Source organism: Anomaloglossus baeobatrachus, chromosome 4 (genome assembly GCF_048569485.1).
Source record: "Anomaloglossus baeobatrachus isolate aAnoBae1 chromosome 4, aAnoBae1.hap1, whole genome shotgun sequence".
NCBI lineage: Eukaryota > Metazoa > Chordata > Amphibia > Anura > Aromobatidae > Anomaloglossus > Anomaloglossus baeobatrachus.
The window spans coordinates 227,044,724-227,060,606 of record NC_134356.1 but is presented as its reverse complement, the minus strand read 5'-3'; positions in this window follow the sequence as shown (position 1 = coordinate 227,060,606).

Here is a 15,883-nt window from a genome sequence, read left to right as displayed (position 1 = left end):
GTGGTGCGATGCAGGAACCGGGTCAGTGGGTAAGGAGGGCTGCCGGGACACCGGGAGCGTGACAGTACCCCCCCTTGAAGCCCCCCTCCCCGCGGCCGGGACATGTAGGCGCGCCGAAGAGGGGCAGCAACGTACTTCCGGGACAACCAGGACCGGGCCTCAGGACCGCAATCCACCCAATCGACCAGGAAGGACTGCTTACCCCAGACCATTTTCATGGCCACTATGTCCCGTATCGGAGAACCCAAGTCAGCGGCAATGGAGGCAACGGAAAGGGGAGGACAGTCAGAAGCAGGACTGGAGTCTTGGACGGCCGGATCGGGCGTCTCGGACTGGGTACAGGACATTGTCTCATCCTCAGTAGCCGGTGACATCGAAGTCTCAATAGCCAGGGACGGTGGATCGATGCTAGACTGCGTCGTTTCTTCTTCAGGACCCGGTGGTACCAAAGACTCAGGCAACAGGAGTTGTGGTACGACGCTGGACTGCGTCGTCTCCTCTTCTTGTTCTGGTGGCACCACAGGTACAAGAGACAGGAGTTGTGGTACGGCGCTGGACTGCGTCGTCGCCTCTTCTTCCTGCGGCATAACAGGCTCAGGTGCCAGGGGCCGAGGAACAGACTGTAGACAGTTATCATGGCACAAGGGACTCCAGCGAGTGATTGCGCCAGAGCGCCAACTGATGTCAGGGTCATGGAGTTGTAGCCAGGGCAGACCCAGCAGGAGTGCGGGAGTCATTCTCGGGATGACGTACAAAGCAATAGTCTCAGTGTGCAGGGCACCAACACAGAGTCTCACGGGTTCGGTGGTGTACCGGTCGGGTTCGTATAGCGGTTTTCCGTCCACGGAGGCGAACCAAAGGGGTTTAGCAAGCAGGGTGACCGGTATTCGATAACGGTCCACTGTAGCTTGTAGAATGAAATTACCCGCTGCTCCCGAATCAATGTGAGCCTCTGCCGTGAACTGGGTCTTCTTGGTCGTGACCTGGACAGTCTGTGTAACCGGGACTGAAGGGATTCCGGTACCAAGGGTGGCGGTTCCCACCATCCCTTGGACTTGGGGTCTACCTGGTCTCTCCGGGCAAGAACGAAGCAGATGTGTACCGCTTCCACAATAGAAACACAGGCCCCGGGCAAGTCGCTCTGCTCGGCGTTGTTCAGCTTGGCTCAGTCGGTCGATTTGCATGGGTTCGGAAGCAGAATCGCAGGACGGCAATGGCGGGGGAACGGTAGACCTCTGCGGAAGGAAGATGTGACGGATTGGTTGTTTCTCCCGGGATACTTCCTTGGTTCGCTCTTGAAAACGGAGATCAATCCGGGTAGCCAGTGATACCAAAGCATCCAAGGTACGGGGAACATCACGACCGGCTAATTCGTCCTTGATGCGACCGGAGAGCCCCTCCCAAAAGGCGGCAGTCAATGCCTCGTTGTTCCAGCCTAGCTCAGAGGCAAGCGTGCGGAACTGGATGGCGTACTGGCCCACCGTCAGGGTTCCTTGGCGTAGCCGGAGGAGCGAGGAGGTAACCACGGTGGTGCGTCCCGGTTCATCAAAGGTACTTCGAAAAGCCTGAAGGAATTCCCGGATGTCGGTCGTCACCGGATCCTCGTTCTCCCACAACGGATTTATCCAGGCCAACGCTTCGTCTTCCAGGTGTGACATAACAAAGGCTATCTTGGCTTGGTCGGAAGCAAAGAGGTGCGGGAGTAATATGAAGTGCAGCGAGCACTGGTTCAGGAAACCGCGGCAGGACTTGGGATCCCCTGCATAGCGAGGCGGAGCAGCGAGGCAAAGTTGCGAGGCCGTGGAGGAAACTGGTTCAGACCTGAAGACTGGTTGCTGCGTGGACTCAGACGAGGCGGCGGTCTGCAGCGTATATAACCGGTGGTCCACGGACGCCAGGAATTTCAGCATCCGGTTCAGGGTTTCACGCTGTTGTGCCAGCTCCTGGCGCAGCTCAGCCAGCTCGGATGTTTGCGCTCCAGCGGGATCCATGGCCTGATCAATCTGTCAGGGCAGGGAGGACTGGTAGGCCCAGGAGGTGGATCCACTGGACCATGCACCCCACCGGAAGGCAGGGTACACGGCAGCCGGAGCACTGGCGAGGCAGGGACAGGTATAACCAGGTCACCAGGGTCACGGAGTACTTTAAGACGGTACAGAATGCTGGTACAGGTAACAGGACACGGTACAAGGGGACCTGAGCACCTAGCTCAAAAGACAAGCTTCAGGACACGTTGATCAGGCGCCGCCCACATGGAAAGGCAAGTCTTATATACCCAGCACAGCCTCATGTCATTTCCTGCTTCAGGTGTGCTGGGCCTATAAGACCAGGAGAATGGGTGCGGCCTGGTCCTATACAGAGGCACTAGTCAGAGTCAGAATCCTGAGACCAGGAACAGAACACAGGAGAGCACGAGCGGGGGCGGTAGCCGTGACCGGAGGACACGTGGACCGGATCAGTGAGTACGGAGCGGTGGTGCGATGCAGGTACAACTGCATCAGTGGGTACGGAGTGGTGGTGCGATGCAGGTACGACTGGATCAGTGTGTATGGAGCGGTGGTGCGATGCAGGAACCGGGTCAGTGGGTAAGGAGGGCTGCCGGGACACCGGGAGCGTGACAACAGCACATTGAGCAGATCCTTTAGTGGGTTACTGTAACTCCATGTCACGAATGTGTCAATAACTCAATAATGAATGAAGCTATGTTAAAAATGAGCACACCATTGTTTATCTTGTGCAATTCTCTATATGTTTGATGTGTCACATGACCCCCTTCCCATTGAAAAAAATTGAAGTTGAATTCAAAATGGCGGCTTTGCAGATGACCGTCACCCAGCCTCAAATGTTTTATCCCTCCCATGTACTAATATGCCACAAACGGTAAGGTGATATCAGCAACCACTTCCATTTTATCAGTGTATCGATACTTATGGCCCACCCTGTATTATAAAAATGATATGCTGTATAGAATATACTGTAAAAATCTCTACCACAACTAAATGATCAGATTGTGATGATGTTTGTGTGAAATATATGTAAAAACTTTGCCCTGAACTTTAGAGGGGACGAACTGCGTCCCAACTGAATCAACATAAAGACTGTGTTTCTGCCCAGTATTGCATTAAATAAACGTTTAACGTATTTCACAAAATGTTCATGTTCCGTAGAAACAAATATCTCATGTCATTAAAGCAAATACCAGCCTCTAATTCAGTTGCATTTCAAAACATAATTCTTTTCCTTCTGAAATGTGTCAAAATGGTTGTTGCATCGTTCAATAATAAAACCCCCAGGAAATGTTTTTCCAAGGACAAGGAAGCAAACCAGATGAAAAAGAAAATAAAGGAAATTTGCAAAGGTTTGCAGTATTTGGCCTTTTGTTAATGTAGACTGTGTTTTTATGTCTGATGTGTCTTTCCACAGTCTTATATGGCTTATGAAATAGCCAGTCTGCATAAACATCCATAGTGAGTGTCACAATAGAAGTCCAAGCATCTTGAATATTCACCTTCTGTAAACTCTACTAGACAAATGCCTAATCTTCCCTACAACTTTAAGCTTGAAGGGGTTATCCGGGACTTTTCTTTTTTTCCAATATGCCTAATCACTAACGGGCAGGTAGCCGCTATCTACCCACCTATTGTGCCTGGTGCCCTTCTCGTCCGGTACAGAGCGGTCTAACAGCGATTCAATACCTTCTGTTGAAGTCACGTAGACAGAGCGGCAGCTTCTTTTTTGCATGGTTCAGTTGACGGGATGGCTGAATGGCAGATGATGCTTCAACTCTTCCAGCACCACCATGTCTTCCCCATGATCCAGGCTGACTTGTCAAGAGTCTGGACCACCTAATCCTCACCCTGATCCTCATTACTCCCACCACGGTGAGTCATAGGAGACAAAGTGATCCCACAGTTGGACACTCTGAGGAGCTCTTTACCTTTCCATTGGATTCTTCTGGTCTCTCATTGTGTAGGTGTTAAGAGGCACATGAGGAGATCATGTGCGTGATACCCAAATATTTTAGGAGCCACAGTCTGAAGAATCAACAGTGGGGAAAGGCAATTACTGTCTCAAGAGGTGGATAATGATAAGACACAGTTGCCAACAAGTCATATTAAGTCTACAAGTCAGGAGGAAGACCGAAGTTTGAAAGTGGAAGACAAGGTGGTGGACCAATAATGACCACTGATCCAACCTGGCAAAGTATTCAGAGTGAGGACAGCAGTGCAGAGGGGTAGGGATCTGTAGCACCGCAACAAGTGGCAAGAGGCAGTGGGGGGGCGCTAAAGGAATAAGGCGGACAACTGTTCCCCAGAGCACCCGCACACTGCAAGATCCCAGGTTAAGGATTAGGTGTTCCCCAGTCTGCCATTTTTTATCCAGAAAGTACAGAAGACAAGATAATGGTCATATTCAAACTTGTGCCATATGAAGCTCAGCAGGGAAGAGACAAAAACAAGCTTGAACACAACCAGCATGTTCAAGCACATGTCTTTCAAGCACTCAACTAAGTGGACTGAAGACATGGGTCCACAATCGTCTGTAGGTGACCCCACTGCCTCTATCCCTGTGCTATGTGCTGATCAATCCCTTGTCCAGGAGGCAGGCATGGATGGCTCCCGCCATGAAACTGTCTTTGCAAATTCACAAATACCATCATGTCCACTTCCTTGTCCCAGCATAGTGTCAAGCTGTCTCTACCCCAGTCGTTGGAAAGCAAGCAGAAAAACGCAGCCACCATCCCACAGGCCGAAATAGTAAACAGCCACATTTCCAGACTGCTTGCTCTGGAAATTTTGCCACTATTTCTCTCAGTGTGTCATCCTCGCTTTATGCAAGCATGTGTTACATAACATCACCTTCCCTGAAACACAGTTACTGGGAAGGTAAACTTAACCACTGATACATGCCTAAATACGTGTGGCCAGGAAATCTATATTTCACTGATGGCACACTGGATGAACCTTGTAGAGGCGGGAAACAAGTTGGAGCCTGAGACGGCACACACTTTACCAACACCTAGAATTGCAGGCCATTCAATACCTTCTGTTGAAGTCACGTATATGGGAGAGAAAAGGCGCAATAGGGTCTTACCCGATATATTGGGCAAAATCATAAAGAAGTGATGCACTCACCTGATCGGGTTGTGCCAGTCACAACTCCTTTAACAGCAAAAGTGAGCGCCCAAGCGGTCCAGCAGCAGCCCTGTTACACAAGTGGAACATCAAAGGAAAAACTGGAGAAAACAGGTTTTTTGCCGCGCTTGAAGACCACAGACATTGATGTCAGAACAGATGATTCTTTTATTATTTCATTCCTACGCGTTTCGGAGACCCCAACTGTCTCCTTCTTCAGGGTAAAGAACTTTACAGAGGCCAAGGAAGAGTCCTTTTAAGAAGCAATGAAAAGGGGAGGGAAGACAAAGAAAGGAAATCCCTGCCTATGACGTCAGCTCACCATGTGCTGCAGAGCGATGACTCACAGCCACATGGAGTTGAGCCTCATCATAGTCACATTGAAAGAAACATATATTACATATAAATCTAAAGTAGCATCAAAAAGACTGTCAAAAAGTGCCAAAAATAGCTTATAAAAATAATGGAAATAATGAAAATATTCATATTCATATGAATCTATGCAAATACATATACACATAAAAATGCAAGGAAACTAAGACATATATTAATATAAACCCAAAAAGGAACTGTGAAAATCACTAGCTGCTTTACAGTCATTACCATGACTGAAAAGACATGCACTGTATATGGTGACAGTGTGTATACCTGCAGGCTAAATTATTATAATCTCCATTTGTTAATATTATTATTCTTATTATTATTTTTATTATTTTAATCGTAGGATTTTGATAAGACAAAGAAGCATTTACAAAAAAGGGTGATAAAGTGTGTATTTCGGACATTACTAGATGAATCTTAAAGATCAAAAAAGAAGAAATCAAAAAATAGTATTGTGCGCATGCGTGAAGATAGAGAAGATTGCCATGGAAGGTGAAGTGAGTTCAAGCCGTGGGAAAAAAGGCAGGGCGCAAGCGCGCTGCACATGGAAAGAAGCAGTATCTTCACAAGGAGGTCAGATGAGTTCAGAAGCGTGGGAACTGCCTGTAGCGCGCGTGCGCACACATATCGTAGTTCCACAGCAAACTGAAGGGAAAAAAAGGGGGGGTTTACACATAATCGTGCCATAAAAATCGTGCCATAAAAAAAGTGAATAACATAATGGTAGGGAATAATTGGAACGGGCCCTTGCCCGACCGTGCTGAAAGTAGAACAATTAGAAAAAAAGAGAAGAGAGAGAGGGTGCATTTGAACTTTGAACAAGGGAAAGAACATTACAAGTGACAAAAAAAGAAGATGAATATACAAAGAATCAATCTTTGTTTAACAAACACAGTGGGAGGATGACAAGAAGGGGAGGGGGTATAAAAATAGGAACGCGCGGTGATGCCTAAAGAAACCCGATGCTGAAAACCAGTAGAATAACATGAAAAAATATATATATATACATTTACCAGTATATGGAACTATAAAATAAGGTATTTATAACATTGATGTCTGCATTTATGAGCAAAGGGGGAAGGGACGCGGATTAAAAACCATATATATTTTGTTAAAAACATCTGAAATAGAAATATATATTAAAAAATATATTAAAAAATATATAAAAATATATATAAAAAATATATAAATATATATAATAAAATATAGAAAAAATTTCCAATAAACATATATACCGTATATAAATTTATAAAATATTTATTTATTTAGAAAAATAAAAATAAAAATATAAAACACTGAATTGCAGACATAAAAGTTACCGGACAACATACAACAAATTCGCCTAAAAATTAATAAAATTAAAAAAATTAAAAAAATTAATTAATAAAATAAATCAGTGACTTCATTAAGACCAAAGGGTTTAAGAGTATTCAACCTGTGTATCCAATAGGACTCCTTTCTGCTGAGAGTTTCTGCCCTATTGTTAGTACTAGAAGGGACTTGCTCTATGGGTGTAATTTTAAAATCTAAATTTTTATTATGTACAAGCGTGCAGTGTTTGGACAACCCATGTTTTAGGAAGCCAGTTCTGATATTAAAACGATGGGAATTTAATCTGTTGTGGAGCTCCTGACTGGTTCTACCCACGTACTGCTTCCCGCAAACACAATCCACCAGATACACTACATGATCAGACTGACATGTTAAATGGTCTTTTATTTGAAAGAACTCAGTGATTCCTGGAGCACTAACCTGTTTTCTCCAGTTTTTCCTTTGTTGAAGTCACGTAGACAGAGCGGCAGCTTCTTTTTTGCATGGTTCAGTTGACGGGATGTGAATGCCAAAGTCATACTGACTTACAGCTGCATAACTGCAGGAAGCCGACTGTCAAGCAGTATGATGGCAGCATCCACACCCTATTCACAGAGCACCTGAAAGAAGAAGAGGTGCTCTGTTGACATAGAGCAGCTGAGTCGCCAACAGGAGCGGTCCGTGACCACTCTGAACCGGCCCAAGCCCAACAGGCAGGTAGTTGCCTCTATTAGCTACCAACTGCCTCTTATTTGTTAGAAACATTAGAAAAATGATAATAACAATGGAAAACCTCTTTAAAGGCAATGCATAAGATATAGGATTCCTTTCTACAAAGTATTGTAGGACACAGTATATAAAGGCAAATACAAGGTAAAGCCTAGACATTACAATATATACACAAAAAGGCAAATATACACATTATCAATTGATAAGACAGGGCATGTGAGGTCAATACATAGCGCTGGGAATGAAAGGCACATTGGACAGAAGGCAGGCACCTGACAAAGTGCAAGTACAACAGCAGTAAGTAGAGACATTTTTGTTAAATTAGACATTAATGCTAGAAAAAGAAGACCCTGTCACCTCTGATCAGTAAAATGCAATGTAGTTATTACTGCTATACTTAGGCAACTAGACAAGATTTCACAGAGTAGCTCAGAATTGGGTAGAGTGCTATGTCGCCTGTGGACAGGTGAGATTGAGTACAACTATTAAGGGGAAAGGTAACAGGTCAACAGAAATGTCTCTATACCCTCACCTATGTACAGTAACAAGAGTTTAAAACGCTCTACTCTCCAGTGGGAAGTCATGAGATTACTGTTTCTCCAATCCATCTGAGCAGAAACTCCATAGATTGACCTATGACAAGCTTATTGCATGTAGCACTCTCCTGTACCAATCAATCTCTGTTAGCTAACAAATGATGGTACAGAAAGCAGAGAACAATACTTTTTCTGACCATCAATCAAGGCTTGTTAAATAATGACCAAAAACCAGGAAAATTAATGTGTTTTCTTCATAAATGGTCAATATTCTTTGGTTTTCCTTGTATGTAATTTTTCATTTTAAATGATAAAGTTGTCACCTACATGGCCATTTATCTGCAAACTAAAAAAGTGATGAGGACCATGGCATAAAAACTCTAAATTCCATGAGCTTCAGCACTTATAGCTAAATATATTTTTGGTTGATAAACAATAAACATGCAACAGTACACTAAATTCTATATAGATTAACAGGTTGGTACTTCAGCCACTGCCTACTAAACACTACTATATTTGACCTATGTAGGATGAGCAAACCCAAATCATAAAGTTTGGTGCTCATACCAGACACCAGGTGTCCGCAGCTCAAACTCAAACACATTTTTTTAAAAAGTCTTTGTTCGAGTTTGGAGTGTTGTTCGTATGCTAATAAAGTTTGTTGAAAGGCTACAGAGTAGTCAATTATCAAGCTTTATTGCATGGAGAAGAAGCCTGTATGCTGCAGTGATCAAAATAAAGACATTTAAAAAAAATTACTTGGGGGCCTGCCTATTTATTGATAACCAACACAGGTAAAGAAGGCAACTGAGGGCTGCAGCCATCAGTTGTCTGCTTTACCTTGGCTGGTTATAAAAATTAGAGCGGATCCCACTCCATTTTTTAAAATTATTTATTTAAATTATTTTTAAAAACAGCTTGGTTCCGTGTCCCCTAATTTTGATAACCAATCAAGGTACAACAGACAATTGGGGTCTGATTTTATCAGGCTGGGAAGGTCCATGGTTATTTGGCCCTTCCCAGTCTAAAAATAGCAGCGTGCAGCCGTCCCAAAAGTGCTGCATCCATTAGATGCACCAATTCTGGCGATTAGCCCCACTTTTCCTGGTTGCTCTGGTGCAGTGGCAATAAGGTTAATACTTTTGGGGTTGATGTCAGCTGTGAACTGACATCTGGCATCATGCTCAGGGGTTAGTAATGGATAGGCATTAGTGATGAGCGAGCATGCTTGTCACTACTCGGTACTCGCACGAGTATCACTGTACTCGGGCTGCTCGGCGGGGACCGAGTAATCTCGCGATACTCGTGCTTTACTCGTGGTCTTCATTTCTGCATGTTGGCGCTCTTTTGAGAGCCAGCCCTCATGCAGGGATTGGCTGGCAGACCACTGCAATGCCACAGCCCTGTTAGTTGTGGAATTGCAGTGATTGGCCGGCCTGCACAGCGTCACCGAGCCTTTATATAGGCCGGCGCGCTGTGCTCTGCTCACAGCTATTCTGACAGTGAGTGTAGGGAGAGTGTCGCTGATTCAGGGAAAGCTTTGCGGCCCTTTATAGCTTTTTCAGTTGCAGGGCTGCAAACAGTGTGACCAAAAGTCCTTCTCAGGACTATTCTAGTTGTATACAGGCAGGCAGGGTATAGCCAGGTCGGCGTACAGTAGCAGAGTCCTTCTCAGGACTATTGTTGCTATATACAGGCAGGGTATAGCCAGGTCTGAATACAGGCTAGTGACCAAAAGAGTCCTTGTCAGGACTATTGTAGCAGTATACAGGCAGGCAGGCAGGCAGGGTAGTGGTGACCGTATACCAGCCTTCATATCTGGGGCTGGTGTACACAGTGTAAAACAGTCCAGATAGTGTCTGACTTGTCTGTACTGTAATTGTCGCTCCCCAAAAAAACCTGTTAGGTTATTATTGCGTCCGTGCTTGGTTTTTAAAACCGCACGTGTGTGCCTGTTGGTGGCAGCGTACAGGTGCACTGGTGTGCGTTTTTACCAAACTATTATATAACGCACAAGTGTAGTGTATAATACACGTCAGTCAGCAGTGGCTGATAGTGTCAGAGTTCTTAATTTTTGCTCCTAAAACCTGTGTTAGGTTATTATTGCGTCCGTGCTTGGTTTTTAAAACCGCACGTGTGTGCCTGTTGGTGGCAGCGTACAGGTGCACTGGTGTGCGTTTTTACCAAACTATTATATAACGCACAAGTGTAGTGTATAATACACGTCAGTCAGCAGTGGCTGATAGTGTCAGAGTTCTTAATTTTTGCTCCTAAAACCTGTGTTAGGTTATTATTGCGTCCGTGCTTGGTTTTTAAAACCGCACGTGTGTGCCTGTTGGTGGCAGCGTACAGGTGCACTGGTGTGCGTTTTTACCAAACTATTATATAACGTACAAGTGTAGTGTATAATACACGTCAGTCAGCAGTGGCTGATAGTGTCAGAGTTCTTAATTTTTGCTCCTAAAACCTGTGTTAGGTTCTTAGTGCGTCCGTGCTTGCATTTAAAAACCGCACGTGTGTGCCTGTCGGTGGCAGCGTACAGGTGCACTTGTGTGCAATTTCCAGAAACTTTGATATAACGCACAAGTAGTGAATATACACGTCAGCAGTGCACAGCATTGCAAAATGCGCAAGGGCATTGGCAAGGAACAAGGAAGTGGACGTGATGGTGGTGCAGGCAGAGGCCGAGGTCGTGGGCAAGCTCTAATTTCGCCACAACAAAGGGCCACATCTAGTCGCTCGCACGTCCTGTCCCAAATTCTTGGGGACCGCAGCAGTACACCGCTCTTGAACCAAGACCAGTGTCAACAGGTTGTTAGTTGGATAGCGGATAATGCTTCCAGTCAGATTGGCACCACCACAAACACTCTGTCTTCCACACGGTCAAGTGTCAGTAGCCGTGATACTGCACCGCACATTTCTGAACCTGATCCTCCTTCCTACCACCAGGCTGAGTACACGTCCTCCTCGGACATTAATGATCCCACACTTGGACACTCGGAAGAGCTGTTCACGTTTCCATTCACACATTCTGGCCTCTCGCCAGCTCATATTGAAGTGGGTCATGAGGAGATCGTCTGTACAGATGGCCAAATATTTGAGCAGCCACGTTCTCACGAAGTTGGCAACGTGTCTCAACAAGTGGTGGACGATGATGAGACACAATTGTCAGCAAGTCAGGAGGAGGAGCAGGGTGCGGAAGAGGAAGACGACGTGGTGGATGATCCAGTAACTGACCCAACCTGGCAGGAGGATATGCAGAGCGAGGACAGCAGTGCACAGGGGGAGGGAGGCGTAGCATCACAACAGGCAGTAAGAAGCAGGGTGGTGGCCCCAGGCAGAAGTCAGGCAACCGTTCCCCGGAACAACACGACGACACAAGGTGCCTGTACAAATGTTAGGTCTTCACGAGTCTGGCAGTTTTTTAAGTTGGATCCAGATGATTCAAAAAAGGCCATTTGCAACACCTGCCGTGCCAGCATCAGCAGGGGTACCAAAACTAGCAGCCTGACCACCACCAGCATGATCAGGCACATGTCAGCCAAGCACCCGACTTTGTGGGAAGTACAACAGAGTCGAGGAGCAGTGCTTGCTGATGTCACTGCTACGTCTTCGCTGGTTGTGCATGCGAGCCAATCCTCTGTCCATGCTGCCTGCGAACAAGCCTCCTCCACTCCTGCACCTGCAGTTGCCTACGCAGAAAGAACACCATCATCAAGCACGTCCTTGTCCCAGCGCAGCGTTCAGTTATCCATTCAGCAAACCTTTGAACGCAGGCGCAAATACACTGCCAACACCCCACATGCCACAGTTCTAAATGCTAACATTTCGCGACTGCTTGCGCTGGAAATGTTGCCTTTTAGGCTGGTGGAGACAGAAGCATTCCGTGACCTGATGGCGGCAGCTGTCCCACGTTACTCGGTCCCCAGCCGCCACTATTTCTCCCGGTGTGCCGTCCCCGCGTTGCATAACCACGTGTCACAAAACATCACACGTGCCCTGAACAACGCTGTTTCACCCAAGGTCCACCTAACCACAGACACGTGGACAAGTGCTTGTGGGCAAGGCCGCTACATCTCGTTGACGGCACACTGGGTTAATATTGTGGAAGCTGGGACCCAGTCTGAGCGAGGGACGGAACACGTCCTTCCCACACCAAGGTTTGCAGGCCCTACCTCAGTCAGTGTTTCACCCACACTCTACAGCTCCGGAATGTCATGCTCTTCAGCCTCCTCCTCCTCCTGCGCATCCTCATCCACTGTGCCCTCCACACCAGTCACAAGCTGGAAGCACTGCAGCACTGCCTCGGCGAAGCGGCAACAGGCTGTGCTGAAGCTAATCTGCATAGGTGACAAACCCCACAATGCAGAAGAGCTGTGGACAGCTCTGAAACAGCAGGCAGATCACTGGCTCACACCTCTGAACCTAAAGCCAGGAAAGGTCGTTTGTGACAATGGCCGGAACCTGGTGGCGGCTTTGAGGCGAGGCCAGCTGACACATGTTCCATGCGTGGCCCATGTGCTCAACCTCGTGGTTCAGCGGTTTATAAAGTCATACCCAGAGCTGTCTGATCTGCTGGTAAAAGTTCGCCGCCTGTCTGCACATTTTCGAAAGTCACCTACTGCTTCAGCCGGCCTTGCCGGCTTTCAGCGCCGTTTGCATCTTCCGGCTCACAGACTGGTGTGTGATGTCCCCACGCGTTGGAATTCAACTCTGCACATGTTGGTCAGGATATGTGAGCAGAAGAGGGCAGTTGTTGAGTACCTGCATCACCTAAGCCGTCGGGAAATGGGTCAAACTCCACACATAACACCTGAGGAGTGGAGATGGATGTCAGACCTATGTACCATCCTCCAAAACTTTGAGGACTCCACCAAGATGGTGAGTGGTGATGACGCCATTATTAGCGTCACCATACCGCTACTCTGCCTTCTAAAACGGTCCCTGCTGAAAAACAAACATGATGCATTGCAGGCGGAGCGCGATGAGTTGCAGCAAGAAACAGTAGTGGGTGTGGGTGATAACACACAGCCCAGCCTCGTCTCATCACAACGTGCAGTGGAGGACTATGACGAGGAGGAGGATGAAGACATGGAGCAACTCTCCGGCCAAATTGAGGATATGACATGCACACCAGTCATATCCTCGATTCAGCGTGGCTGGCCAGAGGACAGGGTAGATGAGGAGGAGGAGGAGGAGGAGGAGGAGGAGGAGGACAGCATGTTCAGTCATCTTGTTGGTCAGGCTACTGAAGTCCTGGCTGTTAAGAGTCTGGCGCACATGGCTGACTTTATGGTAAGCTGCCTGTCTCGTGACCCTCGCGTTAAGAACATCTTGGCCGACAATCATTACTGGTTGGTAACACTGTTAGACCCACGCTACAAGGAGAACTTTTTGTCTCTTATTCCCGTGGAGGAGAGGTCAACCAAAATGCAGCAGTTTCGGAAGGCCATACTCACGGAAGTAGGCAAAGCATTCCCCTCACAAAACGCTAGCGGCATAGGTCAGGAATCAGTGGACAACCGAGGCGTACAGCCGAGAGAGGCACAAGTCCAATCCGCCAGAGGTAGGGGAACAGTCTTTAAGATGTGGGACAGTTTTCTCAGCCCCTCACGTACCACAGCCCCTGAGGTGCGGGGTAGTGCCACAAGAAATCCTAAGTTTGCCCAGATGCTGAAGGAGTACCTTGCAGATCGAACAACTGTACTCCGACATTCCTCTGTGCCTTACAATTATTGGGTATCCAAGCTGGACACGTGGCATGAATTGGCTCTCTACGCCTTGGAAGTCCTGGCCTGCCCTGCTGCTAGCGTTTTGTCAGAGCGTGTTTTTAGTGCCGCAGGTGGAATCATTACAGATAAACGCACCCGCCTGTCAACTGAAAATGCTGACAGGCTGACTCTGATAAAGATGAACAAGGGTTGGATTGGGCCAGACTTCACCACACCACCAGCAAATGAGAGCGGAATTTAAAGTTTGCCATGTACCTCCACTCACCCATGGGTACACTTCTCGACTTTGGATAATCGCTGGACTGCTCCTCCTTCTCCTCATGCGCCATCATGATGACCGTTACAATAGTTAGGTCTTTGTTTCAGGTATACCCCCAGTGGTAAATTTTTTCGCCCATTCTTTGCAGAATGGACATTACAACGACAGGAGACCCGCTCCTTTGCAATGGGAACAATGTTTTGAGGCCCTCATGCACGTCTCTACCCAGGGACAACGTGGAGCCTCCCAATTTTTGGCTGCCCTGCCTAAGGGCTATACTGAAATACACCCACTTCCTTAAAATGGACACTTAATGTTTTGAGGCCCTCATGCACGTCTCTACCCAGGGACAATGTGGAGCCTCCCAATTTTTGGCTGCCCTGCCTAAGGGCTATACTGAAATAGACCCACTTCCTTAAAATGGACACTTAATGTTTTGAGGCCCTCATGCACGTCTCTACCCAGGGACAATGTGGAGCCTCCCAATTTTTGGCTGCCCTGCCTAAGGGCTATACTGAAATACACCCACTTCCTTAAAATGGACACTTAATGTTTTGAGGCCATCATGCACGTCTCTACCCAGGGACAACGTGGAGCCTCCCAATTTTTGGCTGCCCTGGCAAAGGGCTATACTGAAATAGACCCACTTCCTTACAATGGGCACTTCAGGTTTAAAGGCCATCATGCACGTCTCTATCCAGGGACAATGTGGAGCCTCCCAATTTTTGGCTGCCCTGCCTAAGGGCTATACTATAATACACCCACTTCCTGACAATGGACACTTAATGTTTTGAGGCCCTCATGCACGTCTGTATGCAGGGGCATTGGTGAACCTCACAATTTTGGACTGCCCTGGCAAAGGAAAATACTACAAAGACTCACTTCCTCAAAATGGGCACATTAGACTCAAGAGGCCTTCATGTACGTCTCTTCTCAGGGACATCGGAGTGCCACACAATGTTTTCACTTAAAATCTTTCATGTATTAATCTCAAAAAGTAACATACACCAGATCTATCTCACTATTGGGTATGTGCCCTTAACATTTCCGCCATGAAAAATCATTTTGGGGTCATTTTGGAAGGTTTTCTGGTGAGTCCGTAAAAATGGCGTAAAACGCGGACAAAATTGTTCACAGCTGTGACTTTTGAGTGATAAATGCTTCAAGGGGTCTTCCCCATGCTGTTGCCATGTCATTTGAGCACTCTTCTGAGACTTTTGTGCCATTTTTAGGGTTTCTCCATGCTGCCGGGAGGTCATTTCACAAAAATACTCGGGTCTCCCATAGGATAACATTGGGCTCGTTGCTCGGGCCGAGTACACGAGTATCTTGGGAGGCTCGGCCCGAGCTTTTTAGTACTCGCTCACCACTAATAGGCATCTATCAGACACCCTCAATACTAACCCAGCAAGTATACAGTTAAAAAACACACATACCGAAAAAATAGTTTATGTAAATAAAGATTCCATACATGCACAATTACACCATTGGATTAAGTCAGAACTTTGAGAAATTATTTTCAGTTAATACATTGGTGAATGAGGGAGTGTGGGGGAGTCTATATTCATGAATGGATTACATTGAAACTTTGAGGATTTCTTTTTCATGAACAAATTGGTGAACAAGGAGTGTGGGGGAGTTTTTATTCAAAAACTATATTTTTCCAGTGTGTGTGTTTTTTAACTCTACACTTGCTGAGTTAGCAATCGGGGTGTCAGATAAATGCCTATCCATAGTAATACCCCGATTGCCACCACACCAGGCTAATTGGGAATGACGAGCAGAGTGCTAGAATTGGCG